This window comes from Podarcis melisellensis (assembly GCF_964234715.1).
Source record: "Podarcis melisellensis genome assembly, chromosome: 3".
NCBI lineage: Eukaryota > Metazoa > Chordata > Lepidosauria > Squamata > Lacertidae > Podarcis > Podarcis melisellensis.
In genome coordinates this window covers 5,955,140-5,979,935 of record NC_138530.1, presented here as the reverse complement: position 1 = coordinate 5,979,935, position 24,796 = coordinate 5,955,140, and the positions used below count along the sequence as shown (strand labels likewise).

General features: G+C 43.3%; 2 long non-coding RNA genes across 2 annotated transcripts in view; one reads left to right on the top strand and one right to left on the bottom strand.

Moving 5' to 3' along the window:
* Positions 1-14,846, bottom strand: part of LOC309365996 — a 91,293-nt gene extending 76,447 nt beyond the window's left edge. Inside the window, exon 1 of the long non-coding RNA XR_014166373.1 lies at positions 13,976-14,846. This is a non-coding gene — a long non-coding RNA (uncharacterized lncRNA). The remainder of the gene's footprint in view (positions 1-13,975) is intronic.
* LOC309366007 overlaps positions 1-24,796 on the top strand; it is a 44,710-nt gene that overhangs the window by 1,782 nt on the left and 18,132 nt on the right. Inside the window, exon 2 of the long non-coding RNA XR_014166387.1 lies at positions 382-514. This is a non-coding gene — a long non-coding RNA (uncharacterized lncRNA). The remainder of the gene's footprint in view (positions 1-381; positions 515-24,796) is intronic.

Here is a 24,796-nt window from a genome sequence, read left to right as displayed (position 1 = left end):
GAAATGTTTCTTGATATAATATAGAGCCTTTTATCCTTGGGGCTCTGATGGCTTCAGTTACAGGCTTTAGTTTCTCTATAACGTATAAGCCATGTGTGCCTCACTTCTTGCTGTTGTGTTTCGTGGACTGACACCCTCCACTCATGAGCAAATAGCTGGATAAGCAGATTGACCATTTCTTCTTCTGAATGTAGCAAGGGTGGTAAACACCAGTGGCCAGTGGCAGGGGGTGGGGGTGGGGGGTAGGAGTTGGGATGCCACAGCACCCAGAGCGTCACAGAGCCACTCCTGTTCAAAGGGCTGTGGAGTTGTTCTTCTCTTTCATTCTATTGTGAATTAACTTCCTTCTCCCCACTTATGTTTTTTTCTCTCTTTGCACAGGATCTGCACAGGACCAGGAACCTACGAATGCTATGCAATGCTTTAATGCCAATGGTATTTGCTTCCCTCTGGGCTGTCCCAAAAATTCTAAAAAGATTGGAAGGTGTTTTAATAATTATTTCTGTTGCACAAGGTAATTTCAGCTTACCAAAAGAGAATTACACCTCCTGCCCCTCTCCCATTACCCTCTGGATTGATCATTTTAAGTACCCAATTCAGCGTCCCCTAAATTGATCATCTTTTGCCTGCAAGCTCAATTGCTCCATTGCAAAAATAAAAATAAAAATACCTATGCCAGAATCAGCCAAGGGTGGCACATCCCATTTTGCCGCTTGATGAAAAATGGTAATTGCTGCTTTGCCATTCTGCCAGCACAGCTCCTAAGCCCATCTACCTGCTCCTCCTGCCATGGCCTGATCTGCCGCTGACACACACCATACCCTGTTGGTTGCAGGCACAGAAGCGCCACTACCATTGTTGCCCATTTTAAGCAAGATGGTGCTGAGTTCTGTCACCATAGGCAGAACCAGCGGGGCAGGAGGGGCACCTATGGGTTTATTGTCTGAGGGACTTCTGCCACCAGATTCAGGGTCCTCACCTGCCTCATGGCTGGTCCAGCTGTCTTTGGGCTCTATGACCTGTGAGCTTATGCCAGATCTCCTTTGCCAAATCCCTAAACCACACCGGATGGGCACATTTAATTTGTTGTGCAGCTTCATCCATTGTTTATCTCAGTGCCTAAGGGATGTCTATTCTGCAGCTTTAACAGATGCTGGGCACTTACTCTGTGTGGTGTCCTGCCCTCCACCATTTCAGATTACCTTAGTTTCACATCCTATACATTCCATGCAAATCTCCCACTTTCAACTCCAAGCAGCTTCATTCTTATTTTATCTGTTAAAGAAAGAACCTGAGGCAGTAGACTTTTGTCTTGGGTCATTGCAGAGAAATTAGCAACTGGACTGAACGAACCCCAGGGTGCCAGTTCTCCCGTGTTTCTCAAAACATTATCACAAAATGGCGAGCAAGCTTCCTGTTTTCCCAGAACTCTTCCTCAGGGCCACAAAGACAAGAAATCCCTGCTGTGCATAACATCCAGTCTGCAGGAGAATATTGGAGACCTTGAAAGCTCACTCACTATTCCGTGACATATTTAATTGTACCTAGAAAAGAAAGTCCCTCAGGGGTAAGGATGGGCAATAGATTGGATTCAATTCTCATTGAAAGGTGAATCTATGTAATTCATAGTTACTGGAAATGAAAAACTGAAACAGACCTATCCCTACCCAATGGTTTATTATCATGAAAACTTTCTTGTGGTCCAACATGCCTTGCTTTGTCTTTTTGTGTCTCCAACATGGTCACTTTGCTATGAAACCGAGTTAACTGTTGTCTTCTTGTTGCTGGTTTCTATGTTTTAGACGGAAGGAGTGATAGATGCCTTTGAAAAGTGGAAGATGCTCCCTCCCTTTGAGAGCTGCTGGATCCCACTACATCCCCAGTTAGGGACTTCTCCAAAGCATCCAGATTGAAAAAAGCAACAGTTTAAAGGCTTACCTGAGCTTGTGCCTTGCAATAAACGCAGATCCAAAAGCCTTTTCCCCTCTGTTTTTCATTTCTAAGCATGAGTGTTCTTGCTAGTGAAGCCAAAATGGCACCTTACGTCCATGAGAAGGAGGTGTTAGCAGGCATGGTTTGTGGAGAGGCCCAAAACGTCATAAGTAAGGAAGACTTAAAGGGGATGATGATCTCTCTATACAGTCTAGCGAGTAGGACTGGGCCACAATGTGGAAAATGAAGAGTGGTAAAATATGGAGGGTGGAATGGGAGGGAGAAGAAGACGTTGGAAAATAATAATAATTACAACATAAAAATTTAGTCTTAAATCATTCAAAAACACACAAACTGAACAAATTAGACATAATTTATAGGATCCGAAATAAAGATACTAAAAGGTTTGCTTCTGGAGATCTGCAGACACTCTGACTACACTTAAGATGGGTGGGGTATAAATACAGTGGTGTAGCCTTATTAGACTTTACCGATTGGTGGGCTCTGCGTTGCTTCCGGACAGGAGGAAGGAAGTCAAATGACACCAAAGGTTGGTTCAGAGAAAGAGTTCTTTATTTTTGCTCTTTATTTATGCTCTTTATTTCTTGCATGGTCAGTCCACAGCAAGTCCAAAGAAATGAGAAATTTCATGCAGTATATTTATCCTCCAGGCACCCTCTCCCTCCTTCCCCAGGAATCCAACCACGCCAGCCTATACACGCAGGTTGACATCACATATGTTCCTGCTCTGGTATTTTTAACCATAAAAGGGTATTCCTTCCTGTACTTCTGACCATAAAAGGGCATTTCTGTTCTTATACTCTTAACTTGGAGCAAGAGGTCACCAACTCCAAGAACACATTCTGGCGCTGCTCCCGGACTAGGTCTGTGCATCTTTGTGGTCAGGATGTAAGATAAGGCCCAGAGTGTCATCCCTGTTCCACTTTGGAATGGACAAAGCCATCCGTCATTACCAGCCTTCATAGACTGATAAGGGAGAGAACTTTGAGCACTTGTTTATACAGCTGGGTTTTGGCTCAAGAGCTCAAGTTAAAGCATTTTAGCTAAGGAAAAATAGGGATTTTGGTGCAGTTTCAAACTGCCTGCACAGTCAGTTTTGGGTTTGGGAAACCCATTCCTTCAGTGGTACCTCTAGTTACAAACTTAATTCGTTCTGGCGATCCATTCTAAACCTGAAACTGTTCTTAACTAGAGGTGTGATTTCGCTAATGGGGCCTCTTGCTGCCGCTGCACTGCCGGCACACGATTTCCATTCTCATCCCGGGGCAAAGTTCTCAACTCGTGGTAACTCTTCCAGGTTAGCGAAGTTTGTAACCAGAAATGTTTCTAACCTGAGGCGTTTGTAACTGGAGGTACCACTGTAGTAAAATTATTATTCATAATAAAACAGGATGTCCCTATTTTCATGAAAGGAATGTGGGAGGATTTCTTGAGAACAGCAAGGGACCCTATATGGAGAAAGCAATGGGGAGACTCCATCTGTTTCTCTTCTTCCAAGAATCACAACTATAATTCAGTGTCCCCAACTCTTCCCCCTTGTGTCCTGCCCTGAAGGCCACAGCCTGCTGGCCACTCTTGCCCATCTGTGCTCTGGATGGCCTGTTTCTCCTTTGATCTCCTAGCGTAGAGTTTGGAGGTGACTTCTAATCCTAAAGTCCAAGAGAGAGAAGTGTGAGGAGGAGCAGGAAGATGTAAAACAGGGTGAAAGCTAAGATGTATCAGCCTAAACAACAAAGAGATTCAGAGGTCCGCTGAGAGTGGAGGAACCACACCACTCTAAAGGTCAATCTACACAGAGGGGGAGAAATGTAGGGAAATCGACTGTTGAGAAGTGGAACTGTTATTTTTTCAACTCTGAAGCACATTTTTTCAACCTCTGAAGCACATCTTTCATATGATGTATATGCTGTTTTTGATTCTCTGAATAAATCAAAATGTTATCAAAACAGTCCACCAGGACTCTGAGTATGTAGCTGATGAAATCTTAGAACGTTGCTGCTCCTGACTGAAATGTCATCTCCCTCTCTCTCCCTGCCTTCTCTTGGCAACCTTTGGGGCTCCATTTGGCTTAAAAGCTGGCATTCAGCTTTGCCACGTCAACTCATCCTGAACCATGAAGATCCTTCACCTATGCTTCGTAGTTCTCTCTTTGCTGCTCCTGGCTTCCCTAGGATTTTTAGGAAGTCGTTAGTCTGCACCAGGCGTCCTATTGTGAAGACCCAGTTTTCTGAGTTCATGTTCTGGGAGTTGTGCAATAGGGGCAGTACAGGATTCCTTTTGGTGTACTGACCTCCCCGCTGCACCAAGGATTCCCTGCCTGAGCTGCTTCCTGGAGACACCTAGTTTGGTTGTCCTAGGGGATTTTAACATCCAGATCTGCCGCAGTCATGTTTCAGAATGAAATAGCTTGGATCAAATGAAAATTTTATGAGGAGGATACAATGCCCAAGGGATTTATCCCTCAGGTAAATAACTCACGCTTCACCTGTTCCCACCAGATTGCTGGATCCTTGCAGTTACCTGAAGGAAGAGCATTTTCACAGGCTCATATCCCAAAATTATTATTAGTTGTAGTCATAATAGCATCAAACAGTTCTTAAAAAAAAATCCAAGTCGACCAATTGAAGAGGTTGAGTGGGCACATGCAGGGCAAGGAGATTTCAAAGGTGAATTGATGGACTCTTCAGCCTACTCGAAGGAAAGTAAATTTTCACATGTCTCCTCCTCCTCCTCCTCCTCCTCCTCTTCCTCCTAACTCACCACCACCATATCTCTCAGACAGGACTCAAGACAACTTAAAAAATAATTCTTCTCTGCTTCCTCCACCTGCCATTTCCCACTCTGCACCCCATAATAATTGGCCAGCCTGTCCTTCCCTTTCTCCTTTCCACCCTAGAAGATGACAAATCCCCCTTTCTCCTTCCCAACCCTGTTTCTGAAGCCACTTCACTCTTCTGTTCAAAACCCCCTGGAGTCACTGTCACTATGGCTGTAGATTGGGGGTGATGGCATCTCCAGATCAGAAACATCCAAAGGGCAACGGGTTCAGGTCCAGTCCTGGTACTTTCATGCCCTAGGTGCTTGGAACTGAAAGTGGGACACTGCATGGAATATATGGGAGCTATCTTAGATCCTGAGCTATCTAAACAAGATGGAGGGGGTACATTTTATGCCTCTGCACAACCATGCCTGCTGACACCTCCTTCTCATACAAGAAGTGAGGCATGCATGGCTTAGGAGTTATAGAGAAACTAACGCCTGTAATTGTACTCATCAGAGACTCAAGGACTACCCAGAATAAAAGGCTCTATATTGCATCAAAAAACCTTTCCCACTAATTAGACACTACATGCACCAAATTTCTTGAGAGACTTGTGGAAGAGACAAATCTAAATTTTATTTTTAAAAACGTATTCCGTAAAATTAATAATAATAATAATAATAATAATAATAATAATAATAATAATTTATTTATATCCCACTCTCCCCAGCTGAAGCCGGGCTCAGAGCGGCTAACAACAGTAAAATTATACAGCATTCTAAAATCAATTCATTGTAAAATCAGTTCAAATCAAATTAATGGCAACCATAGGGCTAGACCTCTGTGAGGATTACCAAAGGAGGGGGTCAGGCTGCGCCTTGGCCAAAGGCCTGGTGGAACAGTTCTGTCTTGCAGGCCCTGCAGAAAGATATCAGTTCTCTTGTGACAGAGCGTTCCACCAGATTGGAGCCACAGCCGAAAAAGCCCTGGCTCTGGTTGAGGCCAGCCTAACCTCCCTGTGGCCCAGGACCACCAAGGTGCTTTTGTTTGAAGACTGTAAAGTCCTCCGTGGGACATACCAGGAAAGGCGGTCCCATAGGTACAAGGGTCTGGGCCGTAAAGGGCTTTAAAGGTTAAAATTCCATAAAGTCCAACGACACTGAGAAAAAAGAGGCTACCTTTGGTTTTCCTTACCAGTTTTACATGCAATGCAGTTTTCCATATATTGCTGCACATTAATGGTCAATATGTGAACCAAAGGAGAGCCATCCGTTGAAAGGCACTTCTCCCTCCAAGTAATGTGTTTATAAAATGTACAGGAAAAAGAATAACTTCATGAAAACAGCATGAAAATATGGGTTATATTAGGGGGAATTGCATAGCAATGATGGGCGTAATGGGGAAAATTCAGCAACACAGTGCATTTTCCCCCTAATAGACACACTTTTGTTGGCAATTTTGTCTGATATATACATTTTTATGCAAAGAATTCCCACTAAAGAGATTTCCACTAAAGAAACATCTCTAGAAAGAAAAGTGAGCTTCCTTTGCAAGGCCACAGAACAGCAACTGTACTCCTCTCCTTCTTCCGCCCCACAATTGGCTGGCAGGTGGCCCTCTGTCTTCTTCCTCTCCATCCCTTACCTGGGCAAGCCAGGAGCAGCAAAGAGAGAACTGCCAAGCAGAGGTGAAGGATCTTCAGGGCTTCCTGACGTGGCAAAGCTGAATGTCAGCTTGTAGGCCAATTGGAGCCCCAAAGGTTGCCAAGAGAGGGCAGGGAGGGAGAGGGAGATTAAATAATTGTAATTTCTTTGGGATGTTGTGTCTTAGGCTGATGTGGAAGAGAACATGGCCAAAATCGTATGCCTCTCCCTTCATTCTGGCAGTCATAGCAGTTTTCACCGAAGTGAGATCCCAGTTACAGATCACAAACATTCCTTTCCCTTTTCAACCTAGAAGATGACCAAGTCCCCTTCCCACCCCTGTTTCTGAAGCTGTTTCCCCTACCCGTCCAGCAACACTCAAGGCTGCAATCCTCCGTTAATTTACCTAGGCGCATGCCCCATGGAAACCAACAGGAGTTGTTTTAGGACTGCACTTTAAGATGCCACAAGCAGAGATGGCACTCCTGCCTAAACCACTGTCCATACAAATACTTTCCTTAAGTCACGTAAGCCAAGCAGGGTCCCAGGGAAGGCAGCAAGGCCACCAGGAGGAGAGGGCCAGGGATGTGCAGCCAGTCCTTTTGTCAAGGCAACCACCTTAAACATCTTGGGAGACCTTCTTGGCTGTGAGTCCTGGAAACTCTTCTCCCTGCTCACAGGCCTTTTCCCACCTGGGTTGATTCAGCCCAGCTGCTAGTTACTCTGCAAAGTCCCAGAGCAAAAGTCTGCAACCTCAGATTCTTTTTTGGAACGGAATGTGGGACACTTTGCATGGAATAGATGGGACCGAATCCTCAGCTGTTCAAGCAAGTTGGAAGGGGGCGGGGGAATCACAGTGAGCAAATGCCCAGCAGCTATTTAAGCTTCAGGATGGACAATTATAGTGATCCCTTATCCAATGAGAAAAACAATGGATGAAACTGCATATTAATATAAGCATGCAAATAAAGTGTGATTTAAGTATTGGACCAAGAGGAACTTGCCAAACCTCACAGAGTAAAATAACCAAAGACAAGACTGATCCCAGAGCCGGACAAGCCTTGAGGCAGGTGAGGATGTTGCTTCAGGTGGCAGAAGCCCCCAACCAGGCAGAATGCCCATGGGTGCCCCTCCTGCCCTGCTGCTTCTGCCAGTGGTGGAGAAGCACCAGCATCATCAGCACTGATTTTGGACAAGATCACTGCCATTTGGGGGAATAAGGGATGTGCTGCCCTAGGCTGATTCTGCCATAGGTGTCTTTTGCAATGGACAAAGTATGAAAACAACCAGCTGTGCAACCAATTAAGCTTGCAATCAAAGGACGATGTATTGAGGGACTACTTAAGTAATTCATGCTTTGTGTAACTAATGGAACAGGTAGCTGGTACTCACTGCTCTTTTAGAATGACATTCTGTGTAATAAAAATGTTACTTTAGAGATACTTTGTACTGCCAGTGGTTGTTCAATTAATGAAAAACATAATTAAGACAACTGTAAATCTTGCAGGCTGTGTAATGGATTTTAACAGCGGATAAATGCTATATTAATGGAGGTTTCAGTGGTACTTTGGGTTACAAACAGTCCTGCTTACGAACGCTTGGGGTTATGAACTCCACAAACTCGGAAGTAAGTGTTCCAGGTTGCAAACTGTGCCCCAGGATATGAACGTGGTCTGAGAGCCAGTATGGTGTTGTGGTTAAGAGCGGTAGTCTCGTAATATGGGGAACCGGGTTCGCGTCTCCGCTCCTCCACATGCAGCTGCTGGGTGACCTTGGGCTAGTCACGCTTCTCTGAAGTCTCTCAGCCCCACTCACCTCACAGAGTGTTTGTTGTGGGAGAGGAAGAGAAAGGAGAATGTAAGCCGCTTTGAGACTCCTTCGGGTAGTGATAAAGCGGGATATCAAATCCAAACTCTTCTTCTTCTTCTTCTTCTTCTTCTTCTTCTTCTTCTTCTTCTTCTTCTTCTTCTTCTTCTTCTTCTTCTTCTTCTTCTTCTTCTTCTTTCCAGAGCTGTGGGAGACCTAGGTAGGGGATGCCCGGCTCGGGTTAGGAACACTTTGGGTTAAGAACAGGCTTCCGGAATGAATTAAGTTTATCACCTGAGGTACCACTGTATACTGGAATCAAATAAATAATCATCAACTTGTACATACAATTTGGAAAACTTTAGGATGCTTGTCATGATTAACTATTGATTAGTCTGCATGTTTACAATGTCAGAAGTAGAGCTGGCAACTTTGTTTTGTTTTTTTTAAATAATTTTTATTCATTTTCCAAACAAATTTTATACAATCAACAAATTATTTTACACTCATTCTTCAATTTTTGACTTCCCTCAGTTTCTCTGTCAATCTTTCGTAAAATTTCTATTTATTGACGCATTTCTAAACATGATATTGCTTTTCCGAACTCCTTTTCCTCTTACTCTCTTTTTTGAAATATTTCTTACTATCTCACAGAGTCTCTTCAAAACCAACAAGCGTTGTCTGTACATCACATATATTTTTCAGATATTCTGTATATTTCCCCCAGTCCTCGATAAACTTTGGGTCTTTCTGATATCAAATCTTCCCAGTCAATTTGTCCAATTCTGCATATTCCGTCAATTTCCTTCTCCATTCTTCCACTGTTGGAATTTCTTCCTGTTTCCATCTTTGGGCCAGAAGTATCCTTGCGGCAGTCACTGCATATGGAAAAGTTTACAGTCTCTCTTATTAATTTCGTTTCCTACCATTCCTAATAAAAAGGCCTCTGGTTTTTTAACGAACGTATATTTCAACATCTTTTTCAATTCATTGTATATCATTTCCCAGAAGTCTTTCACCCTTTTACACTCCCACCACATATGATAGAAAGTACCTTCTTTTTCTTTACATTTCCAACACTTATTGCATGTTTTATACATTTTGGGCAGTTTAGCTGGTGTTATATACCATCTGTAGAACATTTTCATTACATTTTCTTTCAACGCATTACATGCCGTAATTTTTAAACTTTCATTCCATAATTTCATCCAATCATCATACTGTATATTATAACCAAAGTCTCTTGCCCAGTGTATCATTACTGCTTTTACCTCTTCATCTTTTGTATGCCACTGCAGCAATATTTTATACATTTTAGACAGATTTTTATCATCATTATTCAATACCTCCACTTGGAATTTTGATTCTTTACCTTCATACCCACACATTTTGCAATCTTTTTTAAACATTTCATTAATCTGAAAGTAATGTAACCAATCGTAAACAGATTCTTTCACCTCTTCATAAGTTTTCATTTTCCATTCCCCCCCTCTCTTGTTACCAATTCTCCATATGTTATCCACCTCCCCCTCATATTAATTTTTTCCACACTCATCACTTCTCATGGTGAAATCCAATGGGGGAGTCTAGGTTCCAACAAGTTTTTATACCTCTCCCACACCTCTATCAATGATCTTTGGAAGATGTGGTTTTCAAAACCTTTGTGAATTTTTTTCTTCTCATACCATAGATAAGCATGCCAACCAAATCTGTTATCAAATCCTTCTAAATCTAACAGCTCTCCATTCTCTAATTTAATCCATTCCTTTATCCAACAGAGGCAAGATGCTTCATAATATAATTTCAAATCTGGCAGGGCGAAGCCACCTCTTTCTTTTGCGTCTGTTAATAACTTAAACTGAATCCTTGGCTTCTTACCCTGCCAGATATATCTTGAAATTATTTTTTGCCATTCTTTAAAAATTGATGCCCCCTTGATTATCGGCAGTGATTGGAAAAGGAATAACATCTTGGGTAGCACACTCATTTTTATCGTAAATATTCTTCCCCAAAAGGACAATTTCAGTCTTCCCCACACTTCCAAATCCCTTTTTATTTGATTCCACATAGGTAAATAATTGTTTTGAAACAAATCAATGGTCTTGGGGGTTAACCATATTCCTAAATACTTCACTTTATTCACCACTTCTATCTCTGTCCTTTGTTGTATTTCCTCAATTAATTCTTGATTCATATTTTTAGCCATAATTTTCGTCTTTTTTTTTTGTTGAGATAGAATCCTGCAACTCGTCCAAATTGTTCTATTTCTTCTAAGATTCTTTCAATACTTTCCACTGGTTCTTCTACTGTCATTACCAAGTCATCCGCGAATGCTTTAACTTTGTATTCATTTTTCCCTGTAGACACCCCTTTTATATCTTCATTTTTTCTTATTGATTTTAGCAAAACTTCCAGCACCGTAATGAATAATAATGGCGACAGTGGGCATCCCTGCCTTGTACCCTTGGTTATTTTAATATCTTCTGTAGTATAGTTATTTACTATTAACTTCGCTTTCTGTTCTGTATATATTGCCTTTATCCCATTATAGAATTCCTTACCCACTTCCATATACTCCAGATTTTTTAATGGAACTTTTTAAAGTTCCATGATATATTATCGAAGGCCTTTTCAGCATCCACGAAAATTAAAATAGCTTGTTTTTCGTTCCTGGCATTCAGATATTCCAATATATTTATTATGTTTCTTATATTATCTTTCAGCTGTCTGCCAGGAAGAAAACCCGCTTGATCCTTATGTATAAATTCTTGCAATACTTTTTTCATTCTCTTTGCTAATATACTCGCTGGCAACTTTGAGGGAAATTCTGGAGAAGAACCTGGCAAGAACTTCAAAGGAACCAGGTGGCGCTGTCCATAAAAAAGCAAAATACTGCTGAATTGAGGATGTGTCTGGACTATAAGAAGGTGAACAAAATAATGTTGACAAACTGCTATCTTCTACCACAGATTGGGGATTTGTTGGAAAGGATGAGGCCAGCGAAAGTCTTCACAAAGTTGGATTTGAGGGGGGTGTAAAACTCAATTTGAATAAGAGAGGGAGATGAGTGGAAAACTATATTTTCCACCAGGTATGGCAGCTTCAAGTATTTTGTCATGCCCTTTGCATTCCAGTCAGGAGCAGCAACGTTCCAATATTTCATCAGCTACATACTCAGACTCCTGGTGGACTGTTTTGATAACAATTTGATTTATTCAGAGAATCAAGAACAGCATATACATCCTATGAAAGATGTGCTTCAGAGGTGGTGAGAACACTGGCTCTATGCCAAGTTGGAAAAATGACAGTTCCACGTTCAACAGTAGATTTCCCGACATTTCTCCCCCTGTTTGTTGATTCACCCTTATAGTGATGTGGTTGCTCCACTCTCAGCGGACCTCTGAATCTCTTTGTTGTTTAGGCTGATACACCTTTGCTTTCACCCTGTTTTACATCTTCCTGCTCCTCCTCACACTTCTCTCTCTTGGAGTTTTGCTCCATTTTGAGTGTTACACTTGCATTACGAATGTTATGCTGAGGACTGTCTTTTTTTCCTATTTATTTTGCCTTTTTGTTTTTGAGGCACTTTTTAGGAATTGTTTTTCTGACTGTTTGGAACCCAGTTCAGCTATTGATTGATTGATTGATTGATTGTGGGTTTGCAGTACATTGTTGATTGTTTTCACTTTATGGAACAATGGTCTCATTAGATAGTAAAATTCATGTTAAATTGATGTTTTAGGAGTTGTTTTTAAAAGTCTGGAATCGATTGATCCATTTTGCATTAATTTCTATGGGAAAGCGCACCTTAGTTTTGGAACGCTTTGGTTTTGGAACGCACTTCCGGAACGGATTAAGTTTGAGAACCAAGGTACCACTGTATAGCCATTCAGCTAAGTACCCACCATTCACATCTTAAAAGAGTGAGCTCTGTTGCCATAGAGAGGAATGGATGTGCATTCTCTTATCTCACCCGATTGGATGCCATGGGATCCTAGGATGAAGAATTCTTTTTGGCAGGCACATGTGCATGCAATTATGCCTAATAAAGTGTAATGAGTGTGCTTTGTGGAGCTAGTTTCTGTAAAAGCCTGGGCTACTTCCCATCCTGTAATCCTGTGGTTGGAGGGGCCTAGAATCTATAAGAGGAAACTTCCAGATCTGGTCTGGTCAGTTTAATAACCCCAAAATTCAAAGACCTGTGAATTTGAAAAGATGACTATATTTCAATTGGCATACTTTTTCGAAGAGTGCAACTCAGTTTGGTTACCATTTAAAGGGAAACTGAACAGTATTTCTTCTCCCTCTCATTCCATCCTCCATATTTTGTCACTCCTCATTTTCCACATTGTGGTCCAGTCCTACTCGCTAGACAGTTTTGAGAGATCCTCACCCCCTTTTAGTTTTCCTTTATAATGACGTCTTAGGCCACTGCACAACCATGCCTGCTGAAACAACTGTCTCATGGATGTAAGGAGCCATTTTGGCTTCATTAGCAATAGCACTCATGCTTAGAAATGAAAAACAGAGGTGAAAAGGCTTTTGGATCTGCTTTTATTGCAAGGCACAAGCTCATGTGAACCTTGAAACTGTTGCTTTTTTCAATCTGGTTGCTTTGAAGAAGAAGTCCCTAGCTGGGGATCAAGCGGGATCCAGCGGCTCTCAAAGAGAGGGAGCATCTTCCACTTTTCAAAGGCATCTATCTACCTAAAACATAGAAATCAGCAACAAAAAGACAACAGTTAACTCAGTTTCATAGCAAAGTGACCATGTTTGAGACATGAAAACACAAAGCAAGGCATGTTGGACCACAAGAACGATTTCATGATAATAAGCCATTGGGTAGGGATAGGTCTGTTTCAGTTTTCCATTTCCAGTAACTATGAATTACATAGATTCACTTTTCAATGAGAATTGAAGCCAATCTCTTGCCCATCCTCATCCCTGGGGGACTTGCTCACCATTTTGTGACAATGTTTTGAGAAACACGAGAGATACTGGCACGATGGGATTCCTTCAGTCCAGTTGCTAATTTCTCTGCCAGGACCCAAGACAAAAGTCTACTGCCTCAGGTTCTTTCTTTAAAAGATAAAATAAGAATGAAGCTGCTTGGAGTTGAAAGTGGGAGATTTGCATGGAATGTATGGGAGGTGAAACTGAGGTAATCTTAAACGGTGGAGGGCAGGACACCACACAGAGTAAGTGCCCAGCATCTGTTAAAGCTGCAGAATAGACATCCCTTAATTAAATGTGCCCATCCGGTGTGGTTTAGGGATTTGGCAAAGGAGATCTGGCATAAGCTCACAGGGCAAAGGGGCCAAAGTCAGCTAGACCAGCCATGAGGCAGGTGAGGACCCTGCTTCTGGTGGCAGAAGCCCCTCAGACAACAAACCCATTGGTGCCCCTCCTGCCCCGCTGGTTCTGCCTGTGGTGAAAGAACTCAGCACCATCTTGCTTAAAATGGGCAATAATGGTAGTGCCGCTTCTGTGCCTGCAATCAACAGGGTATGGTGTGTGTCAGTGGCAGATCAGGCCATGGAAGGAGGAGCAGGTAGATGGGCTTAGGAGCCGTGCTGGCAGAATGGCCAAGCAGCAATTAGCATTTTGCATCAAGCGGCAAAATGGGATGTGCCACCCTTGGCTGATTCTGGCATAGGTATTTTTATTTTTATTTTTGCAATGGAGCAATTGAGCTTGCAGGCAAAGGATGATCAGTTTAGGGGACGCTGCATTGGGTACTTAAAATGATCAATCCAGAGGGTAATGGGAGAAGGGCATGAGATGTAATTCTCTTTTGGTAAGCTGAAATTACCTTTGGCAACAGAAATGATGATGACTACACCTTCCAATCTTTTTAGAATTATTGGGACAAAATAGAGGGATGCAAATACCATTGGCCCTATAGCATTGCCTAGCATTCTGAGGTTCCTGGTCCTGTGCAAATCCTGTGCAAAGAGAGAAACAAACATAAGTGGGGAGAAGGAAGTTAAATCACAATAGAATGAAAGAGAGGAACAACTCCAAAGCCCTTTGAACAGGAGTGGCTCTGTGACGCTCTGGGTGCTGTGGCATCCCAACTCCTACCCCCCACCCCCACCTCTTGCCAGTGGCCACTGGTGTTTACCACCCTTGCTACATTAAGAAGAAGAAATGGTCAATCTGCTTATCCAGCTATTTGCTCATGAGTGGAGGGTGTCAGTCCACGAAACACGACAGCAAGAAGTGAGGCACACATGGCTTATACGTTATAGAGAAACTAAAGCCTTTAACTGAAGCCATCAGAGCCCCAAGGACTACCCAGAATAAAAGGCTCTATATTATATCAAGAAACATTTCTCCACTAATTAGAAACTTTATACCCCAAATTTATTGGCAGACCTGTGGAAGAGACAAATCAAAATTTTATTTTCTAAGACGTATTCCATAAATTTGCATAGAATTCCATAAAATCTAACCAAACTGAGAAAAGAAGAGGCTGCTTTTGTTTTTCCTTACCAGTTTTACATACGATGCCATTTTCCATATATTTTAAAAAAGGTAAAGGACTGTTTTGACAGTTAATTCCAGTTGCAGACAACTCTGGGAGCCGGCGTTTGACCACAGACAGCTTCCGGGTCACGTGGCCAGCATGACTAAGCTGCTTCTGGTCAACCAGAGCAGCACAGAGAAACACCGTTTACCTTCCCACCTGTACCTATTTATCTACTTGCACTTTGATGTGCTTTTGAATTGCTAGGTTGGCAGGACCAGGGTCCGAGCAATGGGAGCTCACCCCCGTCGTGGGGATTCAAACCACCAACCTTCTGATCAGGAAACCCAAGAGGCTCAGTAGTTTAAACCACAGGGCCACTCACGTCCCTTTTTCCTTATATTACTCTGCCATAATGAAGTCAACATGTGAACATCAAAGCACAGCCGTCCTCTGAAAGGCAGGTCTCCCTCCAAGTAACGTGTTTAAAAAATGTACATAAAAAAGTGTAATTTCATGACAATAGCATGAAAATACAGGTTATAACAGGGGAAATTGCATAGCAATTATGGGCATAATGCGGGAAATTCAGCAACACAGTGCATATATCCCCTAATAGATGACCTTTGTAGGCAATTTTGTCTGATATATACATTTTCATGCTAATTTTACCACTAAAGAAATGTCTCTAGACAGAAAAGTGAGCTTCCTTTGCAAGGCCACAGAAGAGCAACTGTACTCCTCTCCCTCTTTCACCCCATAATAGGCTGGCAGGTGTCCCTCTGTCTTCTTCCTCTCCATCCCTTACCAGGGGAAGCCAGGAGCAGCAAAGAGAGAACTGCCAAGCAGAGGTGAAGGATCTTCATGGCTCAGGATGAATTGTGGTGGCAAAGCCAGGCAAAGACAGCTTTTAAGCCAAATGGAGCCCCAAAGCTTGCCAAGAGAGGGCAGGTAGGCATATTGCATAATTGTAATTTCTTTGGGACGTTGTGACTTAGGATGACGTGGAAGAGAATGTTGCCAAAATCACGTGTCTCTGCAAAGGCATTCCTGCATTCTGTCAGTCATAGCAGTTTCCACACAGGATCACAAACATTCAGATGTGCTGTATTCATGTTTCAGAGGGAGATAGGTTAAATGAAATGAAAGGTTTGTGAGGATGATGCAATGCCCCACATAGGCAGTGCTAGGGGTACGTATCCCTCAGGTAAATGACTCACCCCTCACCTGTCCCCACCACATTGCTGGACCCTTGCAATTACCTGAAGGAAGGGACTTTTCACATGCTCACCTCCCATAATTATTATTCTTAATCTGGCCAAATTTAGATTCACAAAATGTTTAGGGGTATGCGTTACCCCTGCATCCCCCCCGGGAATAGCACTGGTAGTAGTAATAGCTTCAAACAGTTCTTCCAAAAGGAAAAAGAAAAAGAAAGATTCAAGTCCACTGATTGAAGAGGTTGAGTGGGACGTGCAGGGCAAGGAGATTTCAAAGGTGAAACGATGGACTCTTTGCTTACTTGAAGGAAGGGCAATATACACATGGTCTCTTGTCCTTTTTCTCATTCTTGCAATCATCATCATCATCCTTTTTCGCAAACACCTTTTTCTAACTAGAATCAAAACAAGTTACAAAAATATTTTCAAACATGAGGGGCTCTGCTTCTCTGCTACACCTGCCATGTCCACTTTGCACCCCAGGCCTGGTGCTTTCATGCGCAAGGTGCTTGAAATTGAATGTGGAACCCGTTGCAAGGAATATGTGGAACCTAATCCTCAGCTAACAGATGCGGGTGCGGTGTGGACTAAACCACTGAACCTTGGGCTTGCCAATCAAAACGTCGGCAGTTCGAATCCCCGTTACATGGTGAGCTCCCGTTGTTCGGTCCCAGCTCCTGGCAACCTAGCAGTTTGAAAGCACACCAAAAAATGCAAGTAGATAAATAGGTAATGCTCCTGCGGGAAGGTAAACGGTGTTTCCGTGAGCTGCTCTGGTTTCGCTAGAGGTGGCTCAGCCATGCTGGCCACATGACCCAGAAAAACTGTCTGCGGACAAACGTAGGCTCCCTCAGCCAGTAAAGCAAGATGAGTGCCGCAACCCCAGGGTCGTCAGCAACTGTCAGGGGTCCTTTACATTTACCTTTTAATCCTCAGCTATTCAAATAAGATGGAGGGGAGAAGATCACAGTGAGCAAATGCCCAGCAGCTATTGAAGTTTGAGGGTGGACAGTTATGGCGATCCCTTTCCACTGAGATAAACAATAGATGAAACTGCATATTAATCAAAGCATGCAAATAAAGTGTGATTGAAGGATTTGACCAAGAGGAATTGGCAAAACCTCCCAGAGCAAAGCAACCAAAGACAGGGCTGATCCCAGAGCCTTGAGGCAGGTGAGGACGCTGCTTCAGGTGGCAGAAGCCCCCAACCAGGCACAATGCCCATGGGTGCCCCTCCTGCCCTGCTGCTTCTGCCAGTGGAGGAGAAGCACCAGCATCATCAGCAATGATTTTGGACAAGATCTCTGCCATTTGGGGCAATACAGGAAGTGCCACCCTAGGCTGATTCTGCCATAGGTGTCTTTTGTAATGGACAAGGTATGAAAACAGCTGGCTGTGCAACCAATTAAGCTTGCAATCAAAGGACGATGTATTCAAGGACCACTAAAGTAATTGATGCTTTGTGCAACGAATGGAACAGGTAGCTGGTACTCACTGCTCTATGAAAATGACATTCTGTGTAATAAAAAGGTTGCATTAGAGATGCTTTGTACTGCCAGTGGTTGTTTAATTAATGAAAAGCACAATTAATACAACTGTAAATCTTGCAGGCTGTATAATCAACCTACATAATGACTATAAGGAGTTTTGTTTTTGTTTTTTATGTTTCTGATGGAGTAGAATGGCTCTAAGACATGGAAGATGGAGGGTGGAGAGATGAGTTTGTAGCAATGAAGTTTTTCCATAATGGAGGATATAATAAAGTTTAAATGGAAAACGCTAATGGATTTTAACAGCGGATAAATGCTATATTAAAGGAGGTTAAACTGGAATCAGATAAATGATCATCAACTTGTAAAGAAACCTGTTTTTCATGTTAGCAGGCATCATAAATGTTTTCCAAGTTATACATAATTCAACTATTTTCTCAGTTCACTGGCTCCCTTTGCCTAAATCCAAGAGGGGATGTCCATTTAGGGTGGTAGCCTAAAGCTACTCAGATCAGAGGCTCCTCAAAATGATCGATCCAAAAAATGCTACAAGAGGGGCAGGGCGTGGGGAGGAGAAATGATACTTTCCTTTGGACACTTGTTTGATTCTCATTTGCCAAGCAGAAGTTCCCTTCTGCAACAATTATACCGTGGTGGACAGATCCCAATGTCAGTGAAGACAGCAGGACAAACGAACGGGAGGCAGATACAATCGGTTTGTGACAGGCCAAATCCTGTGTAGAGGAAGAACAAATACCATGGTCCACAAGTGAAAAGAAAGTTCATTCAGAAGAGGAAGAAACGGAAGCACAACTTCATAGGCCCCCCTAAAATAAATCTTGGCTGCACCCATGCTTCCCATTATTTTAATTTCTTTGGGACGTTTTGACTTAGGCTGACAGACTGTGCAGGATCTGCCGGGGGGAGTCTCCCAACACTGATAACTGGCAAGGACAATTATCAAAATGCCGAAATCTCAAGGGCAGAGGCAGAAACACAGAAATGGTCAGGAAACACACACACACACACACACCGATTCCCCCATCAAAGTTCAATGGAGAGTCTCCCCTACATGAATGCTTAAGGGCCCCATTCCTGCCACTCAGCACCTGGCCCAGGACGGGGCCTGACAGGCCTCATAAGGACGGCTACCGCTGCTGCTGTTCCTGCCCAGGAGGACTCAGAACAGCGCAGAGTTCTTAAACAAACAAACAAACAAACAAATAAATATTACCTTTTATTTTATGGGGGCGGATGCATAGTCAGGTTCAGGAATTTGTTTAATTTTGGCATGTTTGTAATTTTTACTGTCTTTGGCTTGTATTGCTTTATTGTTTTAGTGTGTGTGTGTGTGTGTGTGTGTGTGTGTGTCTGTTTTAAGAGTTTTATTTTGTTCTTAAGCAAAGGGGTCAGGGCTGCCTGGGAGTACGTCCCAGCCAACAAAATGGCTATAAGTTGGGTCAGCCTTATTCAGGGACAGCCCCATGGAGGCCATGCTTTCCACGAAGTCCTGAGTGGCCCCTTGTAAGGTTGTGTTGGCATGGATGTTAAAATCCCCTAGGACAACCAAACTAGGTGTTTCCAGGAGAACATCTGCCATGACCTGAAGCAGCTTGGGCAGGGAATCCTTGGTGTAGTGGGGAGGTCGGTACACCAAAAGGAATCCTGTACTGCCCCTATTGCCCAACTTCCAGAACATGAACTCAGAAAACTAGGTCTTCCCAATACAACGGCTGGTGCAAACTAATGACTTCCTAAAAATCACTGCAACCCCCCTCCCTGCCCACAAGGCCTGGGTTGCTGTGTATAAGAATGTTTTCTACTGACAATGTGTCAGGCAGCTTGAAATAATATTGTATTTGTCATGTACCAAAGTTCTCACCCTAGGCCAGCAGGGGGATACTGTAGATAGTTATGCAAATGAAGGATCGAAAGTGACGTTCAGTGATTGGATAGTTTTAGAAAGTTGCTATAGTTACGTTTTTCTGGAGCTCTATATAAGCAGGCTGACTGAGCTCTTCAGCTCAGTTCTGTTCTGGCCTCTGAATAATCAAGAGCTGTTTGAAGAATCGCTGTGTCGTCTGATATGTTCGCCCACAACTTAACACTGGTGACGAGGATGGAATCGATGGACATCAGAGCACAGCAGATGCGGCCACCCTAAGAACTGAGCCGAATCACTGAGCGAAATCACTGAGCGAAATCACTGAACAGAACCAATTCAGAGCTGACTGTTCTGGCTAGAGCACTGTGTTCCATCCATCGCCCTTCACGCCGGCATCAGACTCATGGCTTCACTTGTGCCTCTACCACAGTTTGCGACAACCTCTGAATCATGGGACTCCTACCTCGCTCGGTTCAACTGCTACCTCCAAGCCAACGAGCTGACAGAAGTATCAAAGGAATGGAAGCGGGGCCTATTCCTCAGCCTCTGTGGGCCTGAGGTGTTTGAGACGGCCCGAGCATTGGTTGCGCCTGAAGCAGTACAGGCAACAACATGGGACACGATTCAAGAGAAGCTCCACAACCACTACGCGCCAAAGCCGTCCAAGATTGCTGCCCACCATGCATTCTACTTTCTTCTCTGTGCAGCGAAGTGCTTGTCACGAGACAGGTTGTTTACATTCCACAGAGTCTGTACTGTTGGGTTTCCCACGGGAACGGGAGACTGGATATGACGTACACTGGTTTCCTGTTTTTCACTGTTCTTTGCAGTTTCACTTTGGTGATTCTCTCCGTGCTTTAGAGGAGAGATGACGCTTTCTCTGCTCCGGCAGAGGGAAGATGTTTTTCTGTAACTTACCAGCTTTGAACTGTAAATAAAGTAGTATAGAGCATGTTGGCACATACTTCTCATCATTCCGCTGTGCACTGGACACTGCTTATCCCCAACATTTGGTTCCGGGCCCAGAAAAACGCAGTGTTTTGAGAATGGACTCCAGAAGTCGGGCTCCTGGCAAAGGAACAAAGGAGCAAAGAGACGAAGTGCCGGCAAAGGATCGGAACAGCGGCAGAGGCACGGATCGCAAGGTATCTGCTCTGCGCGTCAAAATGATTGATGAAGGTATGTGCTACTGCTCCGGGAAGCCTGCCAGCTTCTAATTAATGGCTTTATGGCTGGACTTTGAACTTTTATAGCCGGTTTTGCCGTGGCACAGGCAAAAGGCTAAAAGCAACACTTTCCTATGCTGGGGGAAATCGAAAGTAACTTTTACAAATGCTGTTGGAGTACAGCAGCTGCAGAATTCAGTGATGCAGCATGAATTTAGGGCAGTAGAGAAAGCACTTGGGGACTTTCGCTTTTGAACTTGCTTTTGGGAATGAGGTTTGAAGCAGCTGCAGATAAGCAAAGCAAATAAACAGAAGAGCGGCACAGGCTCATAGGCAGAGGCTGTTTTGATTTTGCTTTTGGATTGAAGCAGCTGTAAACAGACGCAGCATGTATAAAGCAGCCTGATTTAAAGCACCATAGATGACGCAAGAGGCAAATGCCAGAGTCATGATGGCTAGCTGCAGAAGGCTGGATGAGGCAAGTGGGGAATTTGATACCACTGATCAGCCAAATGCTCAACTCACAGTAGCCTGTGATACTGCCATGATTCAGAATGAAGCAGATCGCCGAGGTGCTGGCTGCATGGGAAATGGGGAGACTTCACAGTCGTCATCCCATAGTGCAGTGGAACCACCAGATGGCGCCAAAGCTTTGAAGGCAGTGAAATGCTACTCATGTGGACGTCTAGGCCATATGAAGAGGGAATGCAGATATCCCAGGGCCAAGACAGAGCAGCGCAGCGAAAGCTCATCGCGTGGAAAAGGCCAGAGCAAAGGCAAAGGTCCGGTGTCCAGGACAACGCAGCACAAGGCAATGGTCTCACGCTTCGCTCCAAAGGTTGCAGAGGTTGCAGAGGTTGCAGAGGTCCAGAAGACGTCTAGATCTTTCTTCGTTGTTGATTCGGCTGCAACGCATCACATGTGCAACGATAAGCGACTGTTCGTGTCTTTTACACCGCAGGAAGGTGCGATTCACCAGGCGGATGACCACACCATTCCCAGTAAAGGCTACGGAACTGTTGTTCTTCACAGTTTGGACTTATCGATACAGGATGTTCTTTATGTGCCGGATGCGAAACATAATCTGCTCAGCGTTGGACAGCTGATTGAGAAGAAGATTGACGTTTCCTTTAAAAACAATAGATGCATCATCACCAAGAAAAATGATTATCAATTGTATGCTGAATTTGTTGGTCGTTTGTTTGTTTTGTATTATGATGATGTTGTGCAGGATGACACTTGTTGCATTGCAGGTTCTAACAAAAGTTTGCATGCAGAATGTATTCACGATTTTCACAGGAAATTTGGTCATTTGCGTTTTGAGGCAGTATCTAAAATGCCTGCCTTGGTTGAAGGTATGACTATTAAACCCTGCAGGTACCACATGAAGTGCAAGGCATGCGCAGCAAACAAGGTGAAAATGGCTGCAAAAGGTAAGGTGTCTAGTAGGCAAGCTACAGAACCATACCAAATTATTCATGCTGATTTGGTTGGACCACTAGCGCCCTCTTTGGGTGGAAATAGGTACTTCATGGTTCTCCTTGATGCATTTTCCAGGTATATTTTTGTGTACAATCTCAAGCAGAAATCAGAGGCTTTTCCTAGGTTCAAGGAATTCTGTGCTTGGTTGGGAAATGTGCATGGTAAGAAGATAAAGATTCTTTTCACTGACCGGGGGGGAGAATTCACTTCTCAGCAGTTTGAAGCTTTTCTGGCTGAGAAAGGAATTCAACACGATTTGTCTAGTCCTCGCTCGCCATGGCAGAATGGACTTGCGGAACGAGCAAATCAGACATTGCTTCAAGGGTTAAAAACCTTGCTGCATGATGCAAATCTTCCAGAGAGTTATTGGGCCGAAGCTCTCTCATGTTTCACTTACAGTTATAATCGCAGGTTATCTTCAGCGATTGGTTGTACCCCCTATGAGAAGATGTTTGGCAAGAAGCCATACATCAAACACATGAAAATTTTTGGTTCGGACATGTGGGTTCACTCACCACAACACTCCAAGTTAGACAAGCGTGGATTGCATGGTATCTTTCTAGGTTATCAGAAAGGGTCTTACAGAATAATGATGACTGACTCTAAGGAAATTAAGCTCACAAGAAGTGTTGAGTACAATGCCAAGTGGGGGGAGAATGTGGGAATTTTCCAATGTTATCCTGATGACAGTGATGAGACTGAGGATAGTCAAAAGCAACCACAACAACCCACACCCACTGATGAAGGTTCTGATTCTGAGTCTGAAACTGAATCAGATGATTCAGAGGATTTCAAGAGTGCGAAAGCCTCTATGCGACCCTCTGAAAGCTCTGATCAAGAATTGGAGGAACCATTGTTCACAATAGGTCACTTTTCTCCTAAGAAGGAAGAGGAGAGTGTTGAAGACTTAAGGCTAATTCGCAGGTCACAGAGAGCAACAAAAGGCAGACCTCCAAAGAGATTTGCTGATGAATTTGCTAAGATAGCAGTAACAGCTGTTAAAAGCTCCAAGAAGGTTCTTGAACCTTCAAGTTTCCAAGAAATCCAGGATTTGGATTCAAAGGAAGCTGAGCCATGGTTAAATGCCATGAAGGCTGAGCTTGATTCCTTGGAAAGGAACAAAACATGGGACCTAGTTCCAGTAGTTCCAGGAATGAAACTGCTTGGAAGCAAATGGGTCTTCAAAGCGAAGACTGATCAAAATGGCAAGATAGTCAGACACAAAGCCAGATTGGTAGCCAGAGGATTTGCACAGGTACCAGGTGAAGACTATCACGAAACCTACTCACCCACTGTGAGGTATGAGAGCATTAGGCTTATGCTCAAGCTAGCTGCAGAGGAGAATCTACACATTAGTCACCATGATGTGAATACAGCTTTTCTGTACGGATCTCTAAATGAATCTCTTTATATGCTTCCACCTGATGGCGTACAGGTAAAACAGGGATTTGTTTGTGCTCTGAAAAAGTCCCTTTATGGTCTCAAACAAAGTGCACGGTGTTGGCACACAAAACTCACTGAAGTATTGTTTTCTCTAGGTTTTAAGCAAGGGAAATCTGATCCATGTGTATTTGTCAAAGAGGAGGGGCAAAAGAAACTGTATTGTTTGTTTTATGTTGATGATCTTTTATTCTTTTGGAAAGATGTCACAATGTACAATAACGCCCTAGCTCAACTGAAAGAGCACTTTGACATGAAAGATCTTGGTGAGGTAAACAACTACCTATCTCTGGAAATAGAGAGAGATCAAGATGGTAACATTCTAGTACACCAGTCACGGAAAATTGCTGATGTGTTAAGCAAACTAAACCTGATGGATGCTAACCCTGTGGACACACCGATGACAACAGGTTATCAGGTAGATGACACTGAAGAAACATTTTCTGACACTACACTGTACAGAAGTGTGCTAGGCAAGCTAAACTTCATTGCCAGATGTTCAAGACCAGACATTGCTGTTAGCTGTAATTTGCTAAGCAGACAAGTCAACAATCCCACTGTTAAGGATTGGAAAGCTCTGAAACGCATAGCGCGGTATTTGAAAGGCACTATGCATTACAGACTGAGATTTAACAATCAGAAGTCTGGTGGTCTTGAGATATTTGCAGATGCAAGTTTTGGAAGTGACACTACAGACAGGAAAAGTACGTCTGGAGTTTGCTATAAGTACAATCAGGGTCTATTTGATTGGTCATGCAAGAAGCAAACAACAGTTAGCTTAAGTACTTGTGAAGCTGAACTGAATGCACTGTCTTATTCACTTAAGGATTGTGAATGGTTGTTACAATTGTGCAAAGATATGAAAATTCCTGTCAAATGTCCAATCCAGGTTTACCAGGACAACAAAGCATGTTTGGCTTTGCTGAATTCTGAAGGTTGTAAGCAAAGCACGAAGCACTTGCAATTGAAGGTGCAACATGCTAGGGAACGTATTCAGAAGGGACTCGTAACGGTGTCCTATATGCCAGGTAATGAAATTCCTGCTGATGTATTGTCCAAGATTGTATCAAGGGATCAACACTGTACCTATGTGCAGAAGTTGGGTTTGTACTGATATTGTACGAACACGCTGCCCAGAGATGTTCACAGAAAGGGGGAGGATGTTGGTTTCTGCTTTCTTCTCTGTGCAGCGAAGTGCTTGTCACGAGACAGGTTGTTTACATTCCACAGAGTCTGTACTGTTGGGTTTCCCACGGGAACGGGAGACTGGATATGACGTACACTGGTTTCCTGTTTTTCACTGTTCTTTGCAGTTTCACTTTGGTGATTCTCTCCGTGCTTTAGAGGAGAGATGACGCTTTCTCTGCTCCGGCAGAGGGAAGATGTTTTTCTGTAACTTACCAGCTTTGAACTGTAAATAAAGTAGTATAGAGCATGTTGGCACATACTTCTCATCATTCCGCTGTGCACTGGACACTGCT